Below are 19049 nucleotides of genomic sequence, written 5' to 3' on the forward strand. Positions count from 1 at the left end.
CCGGGAATACTTTTTTGACCCATCTGTTGAAATTGAAACCATTTTATCTATTTTACGATGATAATGATTTTCATAATGCCTATCTAATGTAACAACATGGTATCAACTTGTCTTTGCTTTTCTTTGTTTTATTGCTTCTATTATTTGTTACTGTATTATTATTGTTTTTCCTGATATGATTTGTTTAAATTGAACACTGTCCGTACATTTGTAAAATAAAAATAAAAATAAATATGCATATATATACGCACGCACACATTTAGGAATGTACCATAAGAGAATATTTCATGTTTAGTATGATTATTATTCAGAAACTTCGCTGATCTGTCTTTCAACCTTTCCCTAATGTGCAATTCAATCATTGTTGCTGTTCGTCTCTATAAAATAAATCAATTAAATAAATATCCATAGTGTGTAAAACAAAGCGCCACAATTCGGAGAGAAAATTTGTATATACGTTTGTAAAAGAAAAGTCAGACCGCGCTTCTTCTAATTAATAAATCTACAGTTTTAGGAATTTAAAGAAAAGTTTAATCGATTATTAATGTACCTGCATGTGTATCATTTGTACCTTCACATTTGCCCCAGACGCAGCGGCCATCTGCCTGCTTCCGCCGAGACACGTCGGCGTCGGCGTCGGCGTCGGCATCACGCGTCGTGATAGTATTCATCACAATGTTAATATGTAGAAACCGTTTGACGGATAACTGGCGCTCTTTTCACAATTGAAGGATTAGAGTAATTACGTCTCACAGCGATGAATACCAGTTACGAGATATTATCGGTACGGATATAACGAAATCTATAGAATTATTAAGAGCGGCGTTTTCAATTTAGCGCATGCGGAGTATGGCGTAGTGTGTAGTATAGGCGAGCTAATGTCTCTGTTAAACAAAGCGAGCGCGTATTAAAACTAGAGAATTGGAGACTTATCTTAATGGGGAATCGTAATTATTATCTGGCTAGATTATAGTAGAGGTGCGTGGACCGGGGCGTTCTGAAAATTCATTTCATAGTTTGAATTGAAGCGAATTGAGTAAGAAACGTAGTATTATAATATACGAATTCATAATTAGTGGTGTGCATAATCTTTAATGTAATCTTTAATAATGCTTTACTAAGCCCCGTTGATATGAGGTGGAATAGATAAGGTAATAAATAACACGGAGTTTTTTTCTTTGTTTAATATTATTTACGGGAGTACAGTGTCCATTGTCGCTCTTCAATCAACAGGTTCCTTATTTATATATGTACTAGCGGACTCGACAGACGTTGTCCTGCCCGAACGTTGGCTTGCCTGCTATTAGCTGGTTGAACAAACGTTTTTTCGTAAATAAGGACACGCGGTATTTATTTTGGACTTTTTTGAACTATTTATATTTCGTAAAAAGGGTAAGTTTATCTTTTTATCGCCTCGTGTGATTGGCTGAAAGTCCTCGTCGTGCTTAAATCATAATTGTTCAAAAATCACTGCTCTAGTTCCATAATTTACGGGAATACGTGTTAATAAATAAAAGTCAGACCGCGTTTTACCCTGAGCCGTCTGAAATTGTGACACTCAACTCATTCTCTACGTGAATTTAGTATTTTTTTAACCAGCCGGGTTTTGACATGACCTTGACTTTTAATTGTGCTTAATAGTGCAAAAACTGTCCGTATAAAAGGAAAAATACCTTTCATTGATCAGTACTTATTCATGATTGAATTCCAAAACTAAAAATTATTAATTTTCAAATATTGAATTAGATTAGGTACCTTGGTACTTGTTTATGGTTGAACTCCAAAACATAAAATAATGAATTTTCAAATACAAAGTTCTATTTGCATAATATGTCAAACTCAGCTCTTCTCACCAACAGTGGAGACAGTGGAGATCTTGATCACATTTTTCCATATGTCCTTTAATGACTGGGAGGCAAAAATTATTTGATATTTTACTTGTGTTTTTTATGACCTTTACAATTCATTTATGTCAAATTCTTTCTTTTACAAATTGCGTATTGATCAATTCTGTTAATACTTTTTGGAGTTCAAACCGTTATTTATTATGATTAGTAATATTTTGTTTATTGTAATATGTTAATTTTTTTTTTTTTTTTTTTCAATAAATTTCACTTACATTTCGAGGTTTATTTAAAATATTTTACCTTCATTATTGCTCCCTTGTGTTTATTTTTTTAAGTTGTTAAAATTTAACATTATTATAAGATTATGTTTGATATTATTTTTTAAATTTTGTTGTAATTTTTCTTGTTATTCTCTTTCTTTATATATTTTACTGTAAGTTTCTCTCTAGGCGCGATCAGGTTTTTTGGGTTTTTTCTGTTAGTGCCTCTTTCAATTTTGGTTGGAATTTTGTTAGTTAAGTTATATATGTTCATTATTTCAATTATCATTTTGTTATTCTTGTTCTTATATTTTTGTTGTCTATTTATTTATTTATTTATTAACATACACGGCACGCAGTGCCTTTTAAACCACCGTTTTTTTAATTTTTATTACACTTCGACCGGTTTCGAGGTAACTACCCCATCGTCAGGAATTTAACTAACTTATAATTACACGCGTTGCTATTTATATAATAAAATATTGTATGAAAGATTTATTTTATCTTCTTTCTCTCTCTTTCTTTCAATTTTCTGTCTCTTTCATACAATATTTTTTTTATATAAATAGCAACGCGTGTAATTATAAGTTAGTTAAATTCCTGACGATGAGGTAGTAACCTCGAAACCGGTCGAAGTGTAATAATATATTATTAAAGTGGTTTATACAAATTTATAAACAAATAAGTGAACCATTTTTTTAAAAAAATATTTTGTTGTTCAAAATTTTCATTGTTCTAATTATATTTTTATATGTTCTAATATGTTTTCTTGCCCATACTGATCATTGTAGTTTCAGATGTGACAGGGCTTAAAAAACACCTAGTATATAAAAAAGATATGCCTAAAAAAATTACATACCATACATAACCATTTTTCGACTGATATATTTTTTTAAATTTTATTTTTTTTTATTTTCTTTTATTCAGGGAACATACAGTACAGTTACAAAGTTTAATATTTTACACAATTAGACTTAATTCTAATGGACCAGTGAAGTTTCCATATTATAAAGCAATTATATATAAGGTTAATTATGAAAGTATAAAAAAGAGACGGAAAAAGAAAAACATAAATGAAACATTTTTCTTTTCAAAATTCTCAATAACATAGTTGATTCGCCGTATCTTTTACAAAATATTGGTTTCCGTTGTCCTCTTCGCTATACTAGATTAAATTCCCTTTTTTATGTACCAACTTGTAAAAACAATTATACCTCGAATTCATTCATTAGACGTACCTGTAGAAATTATAACAGACTCAGTATTGATGTAGACATTTTTAACTGCACGTTGCATTTGTACAGAAAATTTCTTCATGGGGTCGATTATTTGGGATAGTTGCTGAATGTACATCTTGAGTGGTTTATGCTATGTATATGTGCCGCATGTAATGTATATGTTTGTGTATGTTTTATATGTGCGTTCATGTGTGTGCGTGGATGGCTCGGAGTGTGCATTCGGTATTTTTATTTATTTTTATTTATTACCTCCATGGAAAACGCAAATGTCAACAATTATCCTTTTTTCACTTAAAATTCTTATTTATTTTTTATTTTTTGTCACATTTAATGTTTATATCTTTTTAATTTATGAAAACTTAATTGGTCTTTTTATGTTAAAAAATTGTTGTTTTTAGTACTTATTTTTTATGACTGTATGTTTTCTAAATAAAATAAAATAAAATAAAATAAAATAAAAATAAAAGTTGTTTGAAAATTAAAATTTAAGTGAAAAAAAGATATTTTAAAGTTTGTAGTTTGTAGTGAGTATTTACAAATGGAAATAATATTAAAGAAGAAAATTTGTAAGGGTAATTAAAAATTAAGAATTGAAATAAAGAATGAAAAACATGCTCAGATGTAAAAATAAAATAAAATAGTAATAACATTTTAAAAAAAAAAAAGGAAAAACATAAATATACACATATTTATTTTAAGGGACTCAAAGAAACGATGAGAAGAATCTTTAAGTGATATATAAGACAGTAAATTTAGGTCAATTCAAAAAACATCTTCAAAATTAATGACACATTACAGTAAGAGCAGCAATATATTGATTTTATTCACATTTATAATATAAGTTATTAAAAGTAGTTTAACAGTATAAAAACATGCCAATGCAGCAGAGAAAAAAGAAAAAATAAAGAATAAATATGTTTAAAAATGGTAGCTTCTTTAATTCAAATTATTTTCTCGATGCGCAGCGCCCATTGCCACAATGGATGATTAGTCAATAAAATTCAAAATAAAATAAATAGTTTTTTTTCTCAGAAAACATGGAATCTGTATACAGTAGCTCTCAATTGTTTTCAAATAACATTGCCGGTTTTTTCACATTTACCCAAGTGTTTTAAATATGCTTCCATTGGCATTTACACGAAATGAACCACCACGCAATCTAAGTGGCTAATATTATTTTTTATACTGCCTAACCTAAATTGGTATAGTAAACATAATGCGATTAATTCACAACACTTGTGGTCACCTAATATAATTTACTGATATGCAATATTTTTAATCTACTTTAACAGTTCCACTATTAGAGGATAATTATTAGTTATGATTAATAAAAGTGTATTAAATTCAATATTGGATATGAAATTAAACGAATGTGTGGGATGAGTTCTCGCCTACGATAGTTTATATCACATTAAATATCAATAATAGGGGATTTAATGGACTAAATTACTAAAAAGTCAGATCAACGATTACATTAAATGGCGAGTTAGTTCATATTAGAATAATTAGACAACTTGTGTTAAATCATGTGTAGGTATTTTAATTTTAATAAAAAAATAAAGAGGTCCATTACACAATGTTGGAGTTACGTAGGTACCTACATAATATCAAATACATTCCACTATTTTTTTTATTTTGTATATTAGTTGTTTTCTACATAGTCCCTGGACTGGTACCTGAATGTGTAAGGCTGATCATTTTACCTTCATGTAACAAAAATGATCAAGATACGCTGCAATTGGTGTACCAATACAATGTCCTATGCACTATTAGGTGTGGAAAGGGAATGAAGGTGATTCATTATAATAATAAAAATACGTATATTCCAATTTTATTTATAAATTTTTACCAGTGACCGGGTTTCGTCGTGACCAACATCATCAGAATGGCGTCAGACTGGTGGATAGACAACACCAGTCTGACGATGTCGGTCACGACGAAACCCGGTCTCTGGTAAAAATTTATAAATAAAAGTGGAATAAAACTATGTACGTATTTTTATTGTTATAATTAAAAATACAGTTCCACCAAGAAATGTCAGTAGAAAAACTCAATAAATTAAGGTGATTAAATTAAATTTATCATATTATCAGTGGTTTGATTTTTTAAAGCTTTGTATTTCTGAAATTACTCCGCTTGTGACGTCAGCGGTTCTTTTCCGCTTATTCTCTGTCAGTTTTGCTGATTGTTCCGTTGACGGTAAGTAAACTGGATGTATTTTACAGCTCTATTATCACTGGTTGATTCATAGATTCACAAGTATCGTCGTTCAAAGTAGTTCGTTTTCATTTTAAAAAAAAAATATTTTTTGCGTACATTTTCAAGAAACTTTGCCGTACAATAAAACATTTTTCGTATCCAATTTCCCGTAGGGCTGATGTTTCTCGTTGATAATCCTAGTGTCAAAAATCAAAAATATTGTCCGTTTTATCCATAATAAAATAAATAATCCCCAAGTCATTGTGTACTAAAACATTTGTATGCCGGACGGCGTATTACCAAACTAACGAATAAAATAAAAGGTTTCATTTTTTTTAAAACTTTAAATTGTACGTATTATTTACATAATGGAGTATTCCACAGTCGAGCCGCATTGATAGTGTAATATGAGCTTCAAAAGGAAGATCTTACCTTGTGGTGCAATTAGAATGAGTGTAATTATCATAGAATTAAAATATACCAGAAGGCGCGTAGAATCATGTTTGCATACATCGCATTGCGTCCAAAAGTCTGACATCCCGCTTGCGCGCATGCGTGAAGTGGCCGCGTAATGTTACCAGACTGCCAACAAGTTATTATCTTAGCACAAATATAAGATAATTTTGTGAATTGTTTTGTTATGTTTTACCAAAACAAATATTTTACTGACTTATTTTACTGACTATAAAAAACTGGTACTTTTTTTTTAGTAATTAAGTAAATTAATACCGTTTAGTGTTACACTAAGGATTATTAATAGAAAGCCGGGAAAAAAATCGATCACCCTGGCAATAGTGACAAAATGTCTTTTTCTTCTTCTTCTTCAGCCTTCTGTCCTCCACTGCTGGATATAAGCTTCTTCCATATCCTCCCATTTTTCTCGGTCGGTTGCTACTTGCAGACAATTTTTACCCCCTACAGCAGCTACGTCGCCGGACCATCTTTTTTTAGTTCTTCCGACGCCTCGCTTATTCTCCCAAGGTCTCCATTTTAAAATTTTAGGGATCCATCTTGTAGGGTCTTGTATCGCAACATGTCCTGCCCATTGCCACTTCAGTCCTGCCACGCGATCCATGATATCCGCTATTCTGGTTCTGTTCCTAATTTCCTAATTTCTTATTCTGTCTCTTAAGCTTACACCGAGCATGGATCTTTCCACGAATCGCTGTGTGCATTTGAGCTTTTCTACATTTCTTATTGTGAGGGCCATGGTCAAAATGTCTACCTTGTTTTATTTAACAATCTGACATCTGACAGATAATGGTAAAATAGTCGAATTCTTTCATAATATATTTTTCAAATCGCTATTTACACGTGAAATGTGATCACACCCTTTTAATCCCAGCAGTATTTTGAGACTTACAAACGACACAGCATGACTAGTAGTTTAGTCGGCTTCAGTTTAATGCGCGTATGCGGTTTATCTAATGTTATTATATACAGATTAAACAATATTATTTAGAATTATGATGATATCTAAAGATCAACTAGGTGATGGTGATGATAGCTCATATGTCCCTCCCCTCTCCGTCATAATGAAATAATATTTAGTTCAGTGTATGATTTATGGCTCAGCGTCGTGATTCGCAAATGGTAGGACGGTGTGGGGTGTGGGGTGTGGGTACTGAGTACTAAGTACCGAGTAGTCGTATCTACCAACGGAACCATTCGTAGCGAGGTCGGCCGACTCATATTTCCTGGGTAATTGATTATGATGTTCGGGGTTTGTGTTTTATTGCTACATTTATATTATACGACCCGCTTTATTACTAGCTACACTTATACAGCTCTGCACATTGTTCTTGTGGCCGTCTGTTTTATTATTGGGGTTTAGAACCGAGTTTACAGTCTCATTCCCCGCGCCCCCGCAGTCTGGCTCGACTTTCCGTGGAAACTCAACAGTACTACGAATATCAATAAAAATATGTGAAATGGATTTACAAAAAATAATTACATTTCCAAAATCAATTCCAATAATTGGAATAATGAGAATAATGAGAAGAACAGAAGTCTTTGATAAAAATACAAAATTAATAATACACAATGCTTTCATACTTCCACACCTTGTAAATGGATTAATAATATGGTCGCAATGTAGTAAACAAATGCAAGAATCAATACAAAGAACAATGAATAAAGCACTTTACGTAAAATTTAATTTTAATAAATATACTAGAACCACAGATTTATATAGAATAACAAAAACGCCAAATTTAGATGAATTAATTTACACAGAAAAGGTAAACATGGTATTTAAGATGAAAAATAATAAAATAACAACAAATAATTCATTTAATTTAAAAAGCAATATACATAAAACAAATACAAGGAGCGTTAAATAATTTAACTTGCGAACAACCAAGGACTAACAGAAAATGAAACAGTTTTATGTATACAGCAATAAATTTCTACAATTCACTTTCTAATGACCTAAAAAATATACAAAAAATATACAAAAACAGTTCTTACAGCCAGTGTGAGGAGTGATTTGTGATGTTATTTTATCGACTTTTTATTAAAACTATCGTGTCATCATATATATAATCCCCTCATACCAGCACTTTTGCTGATTGAGAATATTTCGTTCTAAGAAAAAATGAAATACGAGTATGTAAAGTTAAAAACGTTGTATTTAGTCATAAATAAATAAATCTAATCCAATCTTTTCTAACATGGAGACTGTGGAGAATGTTTTAATACGTTTTTTTCAGTATTCATTTTTATTTTTATTATAAAAATAAAAGATTAGTGATACTTTTATCCACAAATTTGGAATATCTAGTGCCCAGTTTCATCGCTTTCGCGACATCTTCGAGACTGGTATCTTTATTAAAGAGTTCAATGTAATTATACAAAACAGAGGTAAGGATAGATAATTCAAAATTATATGAAAGTAAATTAAATAAAGTTATTTTTATCTTAAGGATTATTATAGTTGTTTTTTTTTTGGGTTAACTAATGAGTTGATGTAATGATGTTTTAATGAATAAGTATTTTGGATTAAAGTATCACTCGTCTTTTATTTATCTAATAAATTATTATGAACTTCCATCAAGAATTTTCACTTACAAACTTAAATGTATTATTCATTTTTATTTAAGAAGGTAAACACAAACAGAAACAATAAAAGGAAAAATAATGAATTGTGGTATTGGATGATGCCAGAGATGAGATGCAGAATGGTCTGACAGGGGTTATGCGACCAGCTTAGAATGTGGATCTGATGGCCAACAGTACGAATTTGCACTCTTCCGTCAGTTTGTCCGGACCTGGGTATCGCGTTGGGAGGTCCTCAGATGCGCGGACGCCTAGGTGGGTCAAATATGGTGGGACTGGCAACTGTTCCTGTGGGATGCTCATTCAGTTGGGACTGTGCTTCCTTCCGAGCGAAACGCACACCCTTAGTATTCCTTAGGAATATTATAAGAACTTTCCTCTATGCGCAGCTGACAGAGAGTCCCCCAGGACTCTATAACAGCTGCGGGTGTATGGTGGGCTTAAGGATCTCCCCTCAGTTTTCGAGTTATTCGAAAGTTTTGAAATTTTAAGAATATTAGAGCTTTCGCCTCTCTTTTCGGTGATAAAATTGCAAATCAATGAACGAGAAGGTCTACCAAGAGCCTATCAACTCGAGCAGCTATGGAAGGGTCTGCAAAGGGCTGCACAAGGAATATTACGTAAGCCGATATGCCAGCAGGATCAGACGATCGTTCATTAGAAGGTGTAGAATTGTAGATCATATATTAGAGCTCGTAAGTGGTCATTTTGAATAATAAATGTAATTTTAAACCGTTATTTTGATTCGTTTCCTTGCTTTTATAAATTCCTTTATAGGTATTCTGACATCCATTCATCCTCATTAATGTATCTTGTCACACATGCCCTTTGGTTGCGTCTGCTTTTGACATGAACCAGATTTAAGATTTGGTTTATCTGATCATGCCACACCTTTCTTGGTCGACCTTATCTAACGTTTCCATTCATTCTCGCCATGTATATCAGTTTTACCATGCTTTCGTTATCCATTCGTTCTTCATGACCAAACCATCTCAGTGACCCTTTTTCAATCTTATCAATTATACCTGTCTCAGATTTGAAATATCGCCAGATATCGTCTTTTTTATTGATAAATAAATAAACCTAGGTTATTGTTTGTGTTTGAACTCCAAAACTAAAAATTGTATTAAATTTAAGTAAGTACTTGTTTATGGTTGAATTCGAAAACATAAAATAACATATTTTTTTTAAATATGGCATTCTTTTTGCAAACGTCAAACTCCGGTCTTCTCACCAACAGAGGGGTGTACTTATGTGAGAATATGATTTTTAAAAATGTATTGAATTTAATATTATTTTAGTATTACCAAAAATCCAGTAAAACAAAGTAAATGAATAGAAACTATAAGGAATTTAAGGAAAGAATCTGATTGAGTTCCACAAAAAACAAATGCAGTTTGAAAACATTCAAAAATAAACTTTTTTTACACACATAAAAACAAAATCTTTCCACTTTTTGTCAGTGCATTCTCCTCGAATGCAACCCTGGTGGATCGATGAATAAAACATTTATGCTCTTTACTTCTTTTTTACACATTAGATTGGAGGTTTTTTATATCTACAAGTGTTTGTGTTTGTGTGTGTGCACAGCGCAGAGATCTATATTTTTCTGAAAACCGCACGTAAATCGGTTAAGCCGTTTAGAAGGAGTTCAGTGACATCACACGTACAGATGAAATATATATATAAAGATTGAACTAAATAATAAAAAAAACACCTGTCTCAGATTTGCTGTCTCGCCTGATTTCATCATTCGTAACCCAGACAAATTTTAGGTTGGTTAAATTCCGAATGAAATATTAGGACTTGGTACAGGTACTGAAATAGATACAATATATAAAGAACGGTATGTAATAAAATATATTATGACTTGTAATATGTTATTTCCTATTCCCACGTATTTCTTCTTCTCTCCTGCGAACTTTGAATATAAATGTCGAGACGCGTTGTTATTTAATCTCCCGTGAAATTTGATCATACACAACACGTATGACGTATGACAGCACCCCCTTCACCCCCCACCGCAATATTACCATAACTTTAACGGCACTACATAAATATATTGGGTACTCCCTTTAAGCATAAGATAGATACTATGTAGATAGTGACTGCAACTAGCCATCGCTTCTTTTTTGGTATTATTAGATATAAAGGGTTCGAACTGTCATTAGGGTTGCAGTAAGTCTCATCTTGCTAGAGGGTGAGATTCTATAAAATGCTGCGAACGCCCAGTAGCATTCCACCGACCACAGTACAGACTAGTCCAACTCGTTAGCGTCCACGTCGCGAACCCTGGGCAATGGGATCACACTCATAACGGCGTGATCACAGCAGTTCACCAGAGAATGAAATGCGAGTTTCTAGCGCCTCCAAACCAGAACCAACCAGCTAAGGAAAGGTAACCCCGACAGAAAAGTCCACTAAAGAAAGCAACGGGAAACCACTCTGGTCTGCTTTTCACAGGCTTCACTATGGAGAGTACATCAATAAACAGTCAATCTTGGTTGCAGAATATAACAGTAGCGCAAGACAGAGATGCCTTCGCTGGAATCTGGGACGTCGGGGGGACCCGACAAGGCACTGGAAGAAAGAAGAAGATCCAAAAGTAAATGTCGACGATTTAACTCTTGTATAATGCCAGTACTCTTTTATGTGTGCAAATCCTGGCACCTTACCAACACTCAAAACGAGGAGAATATTTGGTTTGTGTTTCGACTTCATAATAAATATTGAGATCCGTGAACGGACGGAGCAGCCTTCTATAAAGAGCGTCTTGCGGCTGTGCGGAATACCACAGGAAATCCTCGTCCTTTTTAAATTTTTTTTTATATCGGAGTTGGTTTATTTTAAATTTATTTATCTAAACCATTGGGATCAGGGGGGATGGAAAATGTGGGATAATGTGGGGTAATCAGGAACTTCTCAGTATTTGCTCACGTGGAGAGGAAACCAATTAAAACTCTTCAAGAGAAGCCGGCCTGCTGGCAGTAGTCATCAGGCCTTCCGTTCCACTAGAAGAGTGTTCGGCATTTTGTTCCCTACTTTGGTTTCTTTTACCAGTTGCCTGCGCTATATTGATAATGTATGATACTACTTCTCGTGGGAGCTAATGTATAGTTATTATAGTCTCGATATCGTCTTGCCAGTGGTCATCCTCAAATCATCCTCTTCACAAGTTTTTGTGGAAACCGCAGCAGATGAGGATCATCCTGCATCTCTCCACAATCGCAGTTTGTATCATCTTCCCCCAGAAAACCCATTCTCTGTTGATTATATTTAATACAAATAAGGCTAAAAAAAAGGAGTGAGTATTTTTAATCGCTGCTCAGTTACAGTTAGACAACAAAACAAACGTCCCTCTCCCCCTAAAAGTAGATCTATCATTACTCTCGATTGGATTCTCTACTATTGCTCTCCCCCCTCCATTTCGTTCAATATTAAATTACCAACCAACCCAGATTTAGATAAATATATATCTGACGTTCTAAATACCCATCACCCTTCAATCAGAGTAATCAATTCTCGAAATGTTCATTGTTTCCCGGTTTGTATTTTACAATTTACAATGGAGACGGAACCGATATATTCAAATATTGTTTTTGACGTGAGCTGTTCACTAAACACGAAGTAATGTAATTCAAAAATCTATTTCTTCTGTGTGGGCTTACCGTATCTCGCCCGACGCATTCCTGGATCAATGTTCTTCTGCTGGCGACACGAGGACAGTCCTAATCTCGGGGTAATTATGGGACAATCAGACGGGGGCGAGGGGATCGTGGATTTACGTCATATCATATGGTAAATAATACGAAAGAAGGTATCAATAATTTATTCAATTATTGAATTATCAGTATGCTATGTAGTCACCAAACGCGTGCCACTCACACTCACCCGTTTTAAGTGTTTCCGTTTCGGCGTTTACATGTTTTATACGCGTTTTAACGTGTTTGTGGTACTTAAATAAAGTTATTACAGTTTTTCTGGTTATTGGTCATTAGATATGTTTCACAAATTTAAAAAAAAAGTTTACATACATTAGGCCTTACTTATTAGATTTCCTTATAACAGGTTTATATTAAGAAATAACTATACCCAGTTTAACTATTTATAACCGATATAAAAAAAGCTACTTTATAAAAATATTTATTACATAGAATAACAATTCACAGGTTATTTCATACTTAATTTTTTTAAGTGCGCAGTAACTTTTATAACAACACAAACAAACGCCAAAGTCACTTCGAGACTACCGTCAGTGTAATCGAGAACATGGAGAAAACCGTTAGAAAATAAAATCAAAATTAGGAAGAAGAGGATAAGTTAAAAACGAATTCTATAGTTTATTCGTGTTTCTTTTTTTATCACAATTAATTCAAACACAAACAAACATATAACATTTAGATATAATAACAAATAATTAAAAATCACTTAAATCGCATTGCGAAGGTCGCAGGACTTTGAAATTGTTTAAAATTGAAAAAAAACTGATAAACCATCAATTTTGGTTACCGAAAAATATGACTTTTGACAGATCACATGCTTATTCCAGCGTTATGCCACATAATGTGCAGGTATACGTTTCTATGGCCGCTATCCCAGATTTAAACCGAGTTTAACTCTATGTGAGGTTTGTAAGTAATACTTTTTGCTATACCATCATTATTCTACCTCTATTCTCAAGCTTAACTTTATAAACGATTTATAAGCTAATATGAAAAACAAATAATCTAAAAATCCTCGATGTAAATTTATCTTCGCTTAAGACCAATTTGATAACTTTGGAGGGGAGAGAAAAAAAACGTTTATTTTAATATCTGTTCAGTAAAACTGTGACGTTATATAATATTTATATTTAAATATTACTTTACAATTATGTAGGTAAGTGTTATGTTTTTTGTTTGTTTTTACTCGCGATGTTTTAATATATTATCTACCGCCGAACTTTATATCTGGATGACTATGGCAATGATGTTACATACGACGTGATGGATATTCTCTTCAATATATACATCTAATTTTCTAAAAGATATAAGATGTAATAACATACTTAAAACATCATTAAAAGGTACAAGATTACCGTATTTTTCTTTTCCGATGCTTTTTACCATCCAAGTAGACTATTTGATAAAGAAAGGTAGCTAGAAAAACGAATTACTGAAATAGTTAAATATGCAGGCACCTACATAATGTAAGTAAACGCGTTATGTTTTACATTTAGCACGCAGATTAGATAAACTTAACTGAAATCCATTTAGCGTGTGTTAAAGATAACTGGGCTCAAAAACTAACGTGGGTTAACGCGTTTTCCTAACCACTGACATAATGAACTACCATACGAGTTAGAATAATATTAGTAAGCAATTCTACCAACACCTATAATAAATATCTTTAATTTATATTCTTTACTAGTTGTTAAACTCACTAAATTCACTAATCTTTATTACATACGTAATAAGTTATAAACATAACAAGTAAACTCTTAAATTACAACGAAAACGAGCGAAGAAAATCATTAATTACCCATTAGGTACTAAAGTGTTGTAGATAATCTTTTTTCCAACTGGAAACACCGACGCAAAAAAGGGCGCGATATTAAATAATTCAAAAATAATAAAATCTTCAAATGGCGGGAATGCGTGCATAGAAACCTTCTCCTGGAAGTTATAATGCGATTGATGCGTGGAAAAAAACAATTACGTGTGGATGATGTGCTCGGGGTAGTGAAATATAATATTGAATACAATTGAATAGAAGGGGTTGGATATGAAGAAGAAGATGAACAATGAATAATAGGCTGTTTAATAAATGTTTGCCGCGGGGTTTGAGGGGTAGGGTAGGGGCTGAGGCTGAGGCTGAGGGTGAGAATAAAGAAGGGTGTGGTTACCCCCTCAGGTACAGTGATATATTCATCGCTCAACAATAGAACGATCTTATTCTTACAATGTCATATTGTTTTATTTATTAATTTAATTATGAAAATAAACTCGTTATTGCGGGATAGACAAGTTTTGGAGACGATATTCGTAAATTGGACAGTTTCACAACTATTATCGCGAAATTTCCTCGTAGAGGTAGGCAGAGAGGATGGAACACCAAACGTGACATTTCTACATTGGAAATAAGAAGTCCATATTTTATTTGCACCACAAATAATTGCAGTTATTTACAGAAAACCAAAACTTGAAAAAAAAACATACATAAACTCTGATGACTCTGACTCCGTTTATCCGAACTCCGGATTGCCAAATATCTGAATCTATACCAAGAAGTAAAACTTCGAAACAAGGACCTCGCTACTCGTAAACGAGTTTCTCCGTTTAAGCAAATTAACTATGCTGGACATACGTAAGTTTTTAATGTGATTCCAACTTACTGTATTATTTTTAAAAGCAACAAAAAAGTGATCTTAGACCAAACAATGCGTTTTATTTCAAAATGTTGCCTTAATTTAATGGTTAGTCTAATTATCAGGATTTCCGTATATTCGGATAACTACTGGCTACTGGCTACTGGCACTCGCTGGAGTTTTACTGTATTACGATATGAGTCGAGGCAGAATATTTATAGACATTATTTTCTACCTCACTTTTTGAACTGCACTCTTTAAACGGCACTGAAGCAGAAGACTGGATTTCCTTGCCTTACAGGTAACAAAAAATGATTCTGTTACGCTGCAATTTGGAATAAAAATCCAGTGCCCTTTGCACCACTGGGTGTGAATAGAGAAATTATGATGTATCGATCTATAGTAAAATGATCAGTTGTTGAAATCTTCGACTGCTCATAGTTTGTATGTGAGGTCTCGATGATTTACACTAAAATAAATTCATAAGTTTCTTTAAGCTTATTAAATATTGGTTTTATGTTTTTGTTCAACTACTACGACGAAGGCGTAAAGTGGGTTTTGCGTATTAGTGTCTTGACAAAGAGACGGGTACGTCTCGAAACCGGTAGACATAGCAAATTATTTGAAGATGTCTATTAGAGGGTGAAAGCGCTAATTGGTCAAAAACTAAATTGTGTTTCGTTTTGTTCATTTTAAGTTTAATTCGAATTTTGATAAGACGTTTAACCGCATGTAACACCAAGCATAAGGCGCAGACCGGAACTGCATGACATCGGAATGATCGAGGCACTTCAGATTCTACGTGTCCTTCGTTGACTCCAGTTCGTTTTGCGTTTGGCTCTTCTGCGTTTCTAAGACCTTTAAATACTCACTCAATGTAAATTCGTATCACGGTTAATTCATTCAGTGTTGTACTTAATTTAATCACATTTTGTATAATCTCGTATTTATCTATTATCTGTTAAAACCTAAGAACAATGTGAGTGAATCTTTCATTTAATTTTACGCAACCTTTCAACGAAACTGCAGTAAGTCAAACCAACTATTTCATTCAAACAAAAGAGTTCAATACGAAAGTATAGATACGTTAAAATTAATGCATTATAAATTAGAGTTACTTTCTCTTGCGTTAAAACTTAATCAATTGGATGTTTACCTTTACAAAGACCGTAAGATCCTCTGTTTAGTAATTGATTCAAGTTTAGTGCGGTAATATTGAATATTGGCTAATTATTCGCAATTATTCTCGCTCGCTGCGTCGAGTTGTTTATTGATAATAAATAAAGGTATAGTTATTATCAGCAATAATAAATACTTCATTATTCCCAGGAAAGCAGTTCACATTCTGATGTAACCACTCCATATTATGGACAAGCACGGTATACCGCATGCCGTGGAAAATCGACTCGTTAAACACTTTCAGCTCAGAGCCCCGATTACAATGGGAAGTTAACAGAGTTATCTTCGACTGTCTATTAAGAAAAAACGATATTTGTGTACTAAAATAAATAAATTTAAAGAATCTTCATCGGTAATCTATAATTAAACATGTTTAAAAAAAAAAAATCTATGCATGTTCTGCTTTTCAAACAGAAAACTTTATTTTACTTTGTATATAAAATTGAAGATAGATGTTAAGTTTCCATTGTCATCGGGGCCCAGGTGTACAACAATTAGTTAAAAGTTCATTGTTGCGTTTGGGTCAGAATTGACAAAATAGGTTGCATGAAAAAAGTAAGCTAAAACAGTCAATTTTGATAAAACCCAACCATTCTTTGACTGTAAACTTTATTTAACCTAACATTTCTAGTGCAACTGGCCCTTAGGCCCAGTTGTAAAAAAAAAAGTTAGGTTGAAACAGTTAAAATTTAAATAACTCTTGTGTTTTCGTCAAAATAAACGGAACAGTTTCTTGAAACTACAAAAACGCAAAAATGATCTAACTTCAAACTTTATTTGACTTTACTTTTTTTTATGTATCCGGTTCTTAGTCATTAAATATTAAAGTTTAACAAATATTTTTATATATTTTATGATTTCCAAACCCTGAATAAAAAAAACCTGTATGAAAACAAGGATTTTTTATATTAAATGAGAAAAACAACAAGGAAAAAATGTTTTTTAAGAGAAAAAATCGAGAGTCAATAAATAAAAATCATGATGATTTTCTGGCTGAAATGAAAAAAAATATATATACTTTCCTAATTTTCGGATAATGATTTTTGGGCTTTATTACTTACTAGATTTTACTCGAAAAATACGACGATCCGTTAGTCCATGGCGACAAAGCATCGTTAGTCTGTTTGAATATTAATTCGTTTTTCCACTTAAAATTTTCCCGATAAAATGAGAGATTTTTTCGGGATTATAATTAACCTATGACACTGTTTAGCTCTTCAGCTATCCCTGTGCAAAAAATCACGTTGATCAGCCACTGTTTTGCAATATCAACAGACGGACACAATATTTTGCGTTTATTGTATTAGCATAGATTATCGGTGGACTGAGGCCGGTTTCTTTGATTATAAGTAATAGTTAAAAATCAAAAGTAATTATTTTTTAAAGAGTTTTCCCTTTTTCAAACAAAAAATATTCTACTTTAAAAATTGTTACTATCATTTTCAATTTTAAAGTATTACTAATGATCAAACAGCCAGGACTAGGGGGTGCGAGATTGGCGTGGGAGGAGGCGATAGGGTATCCTAGTGATGTTAGGGTATCCTAATGAAAAAGAAGAAGATATCGCTTTTAAATTATTTTATACTTAACTTATTACCTCGTTTAGCCAGTACAGTGCGCTAACCAGTGCGCACTGCACTAAAAAGTTAACTAAGTTAAAATGATTCGGTTCTCTCCGTGCCGGCTAACTAGCCTCGCCGCAAAGGGCTCGCGGCGGTCTCACAATGGACTAAAAGTGTTTACATGTCGCTTCACAATGCCCATTCATAACTATTCATATCCATAATAATAAAGTAATTTTTCGCTTTCCTTTCTTCATTGTGATGCAGGAGCAGAGGGTAAACAAGAAATATTTCTAAATCTTAGAAAAAAAAACGCGTTACCTAAGTTTATGTACCCACACTACCTATCTAAAGATTACGTAAATTTGGAAAACCCTAAGGGTTAAATTTAGTATCTATCTACAAAGATTTCACCATTATTTTTCTATCCATACCTGGTGAAGCATAGGGCACTGCACTGGCACTCTAGTTGCAAAAGGGACAGTCGAGACTAATAAAAAACGGCACAGAAATTCCATTCATGACTTTAGTAAAAACCTTAAGTATTATACAGAATCATTTAGGGTGGTACGGTCAGATTAACGAAGCTACTCGTAAACTTTATAGCAGTTTGCACTCACTTTAAAGATTGCCAAATTTCTTGCTAATTAATATTAAGCAAACATTATTCCAGAGCTTAATTCTTCCACTCCTTGATTATGCAGAAGTACGCCATTCTAAGCTGAGCTAAACTAATTCTGAATTGCTTGATAAGTTGGTCGGTTGGTTTGTATACGTGTTTGTTTGTGAATTCGACTACATAACCGAATATCGCACGCAACTACACTGGCTCACTATCAAGCACAGAAGAAACATTCACATTCTATCTTTTCTTCACAATATTTTAAATAATCCCACATCTCTAGTTTATCTGAAAGAGCTCTTTCAATCTCTATCACAGCATGGGCTATCTCTTCGTTCTGATAACGAGAGAACTCTTTAAATACCCATTCATAGTTTTTGGCCTCCTCCTTAACAGTAGTAGCTGCTCGATTATTGCATAATCTACACAAATGATTTTCTCAAATTGAATAGTTTGGGTAGGTAGAAAGAAATAGCCTTAAGGAAATATGCCCGCCCTTATGCATATGTTTGTACACTGTTTATTATTATTATTATGAATAACTTATACAGCGCCATTTTCGTAATTTAATATCTCAAGGGCGCTTTACGTAGTGATTCTAACGATAAGTAAATTTAATTTGATCTTTTAAATTTGTAATTGAATTAAAACAACTGTTTTGTTATCACACCCCACGGATTTATTCAAATGATTTAGAGTAGAAGTAGGTTTTAAGTTTTTTCCGAAACATCACTTCACT

Source organism: Micrasema longulum, unplaced genomic scaffold (genome assembly GCF_059751315.1).
Source record: "Micrasema longulum isolate JH-2025_06_02 unplaced genomic scaffold, ASM5975131v1 h1tg001437l, whole genome shotgun sequence".
Classification (NCBI taxonomy): domain Eukaryota; kingdom Metazoa; phylum Arthropoda; class Insecta; order Trichoptera; family Brachycentridae; genus Micrasema; species Micrasema longulum.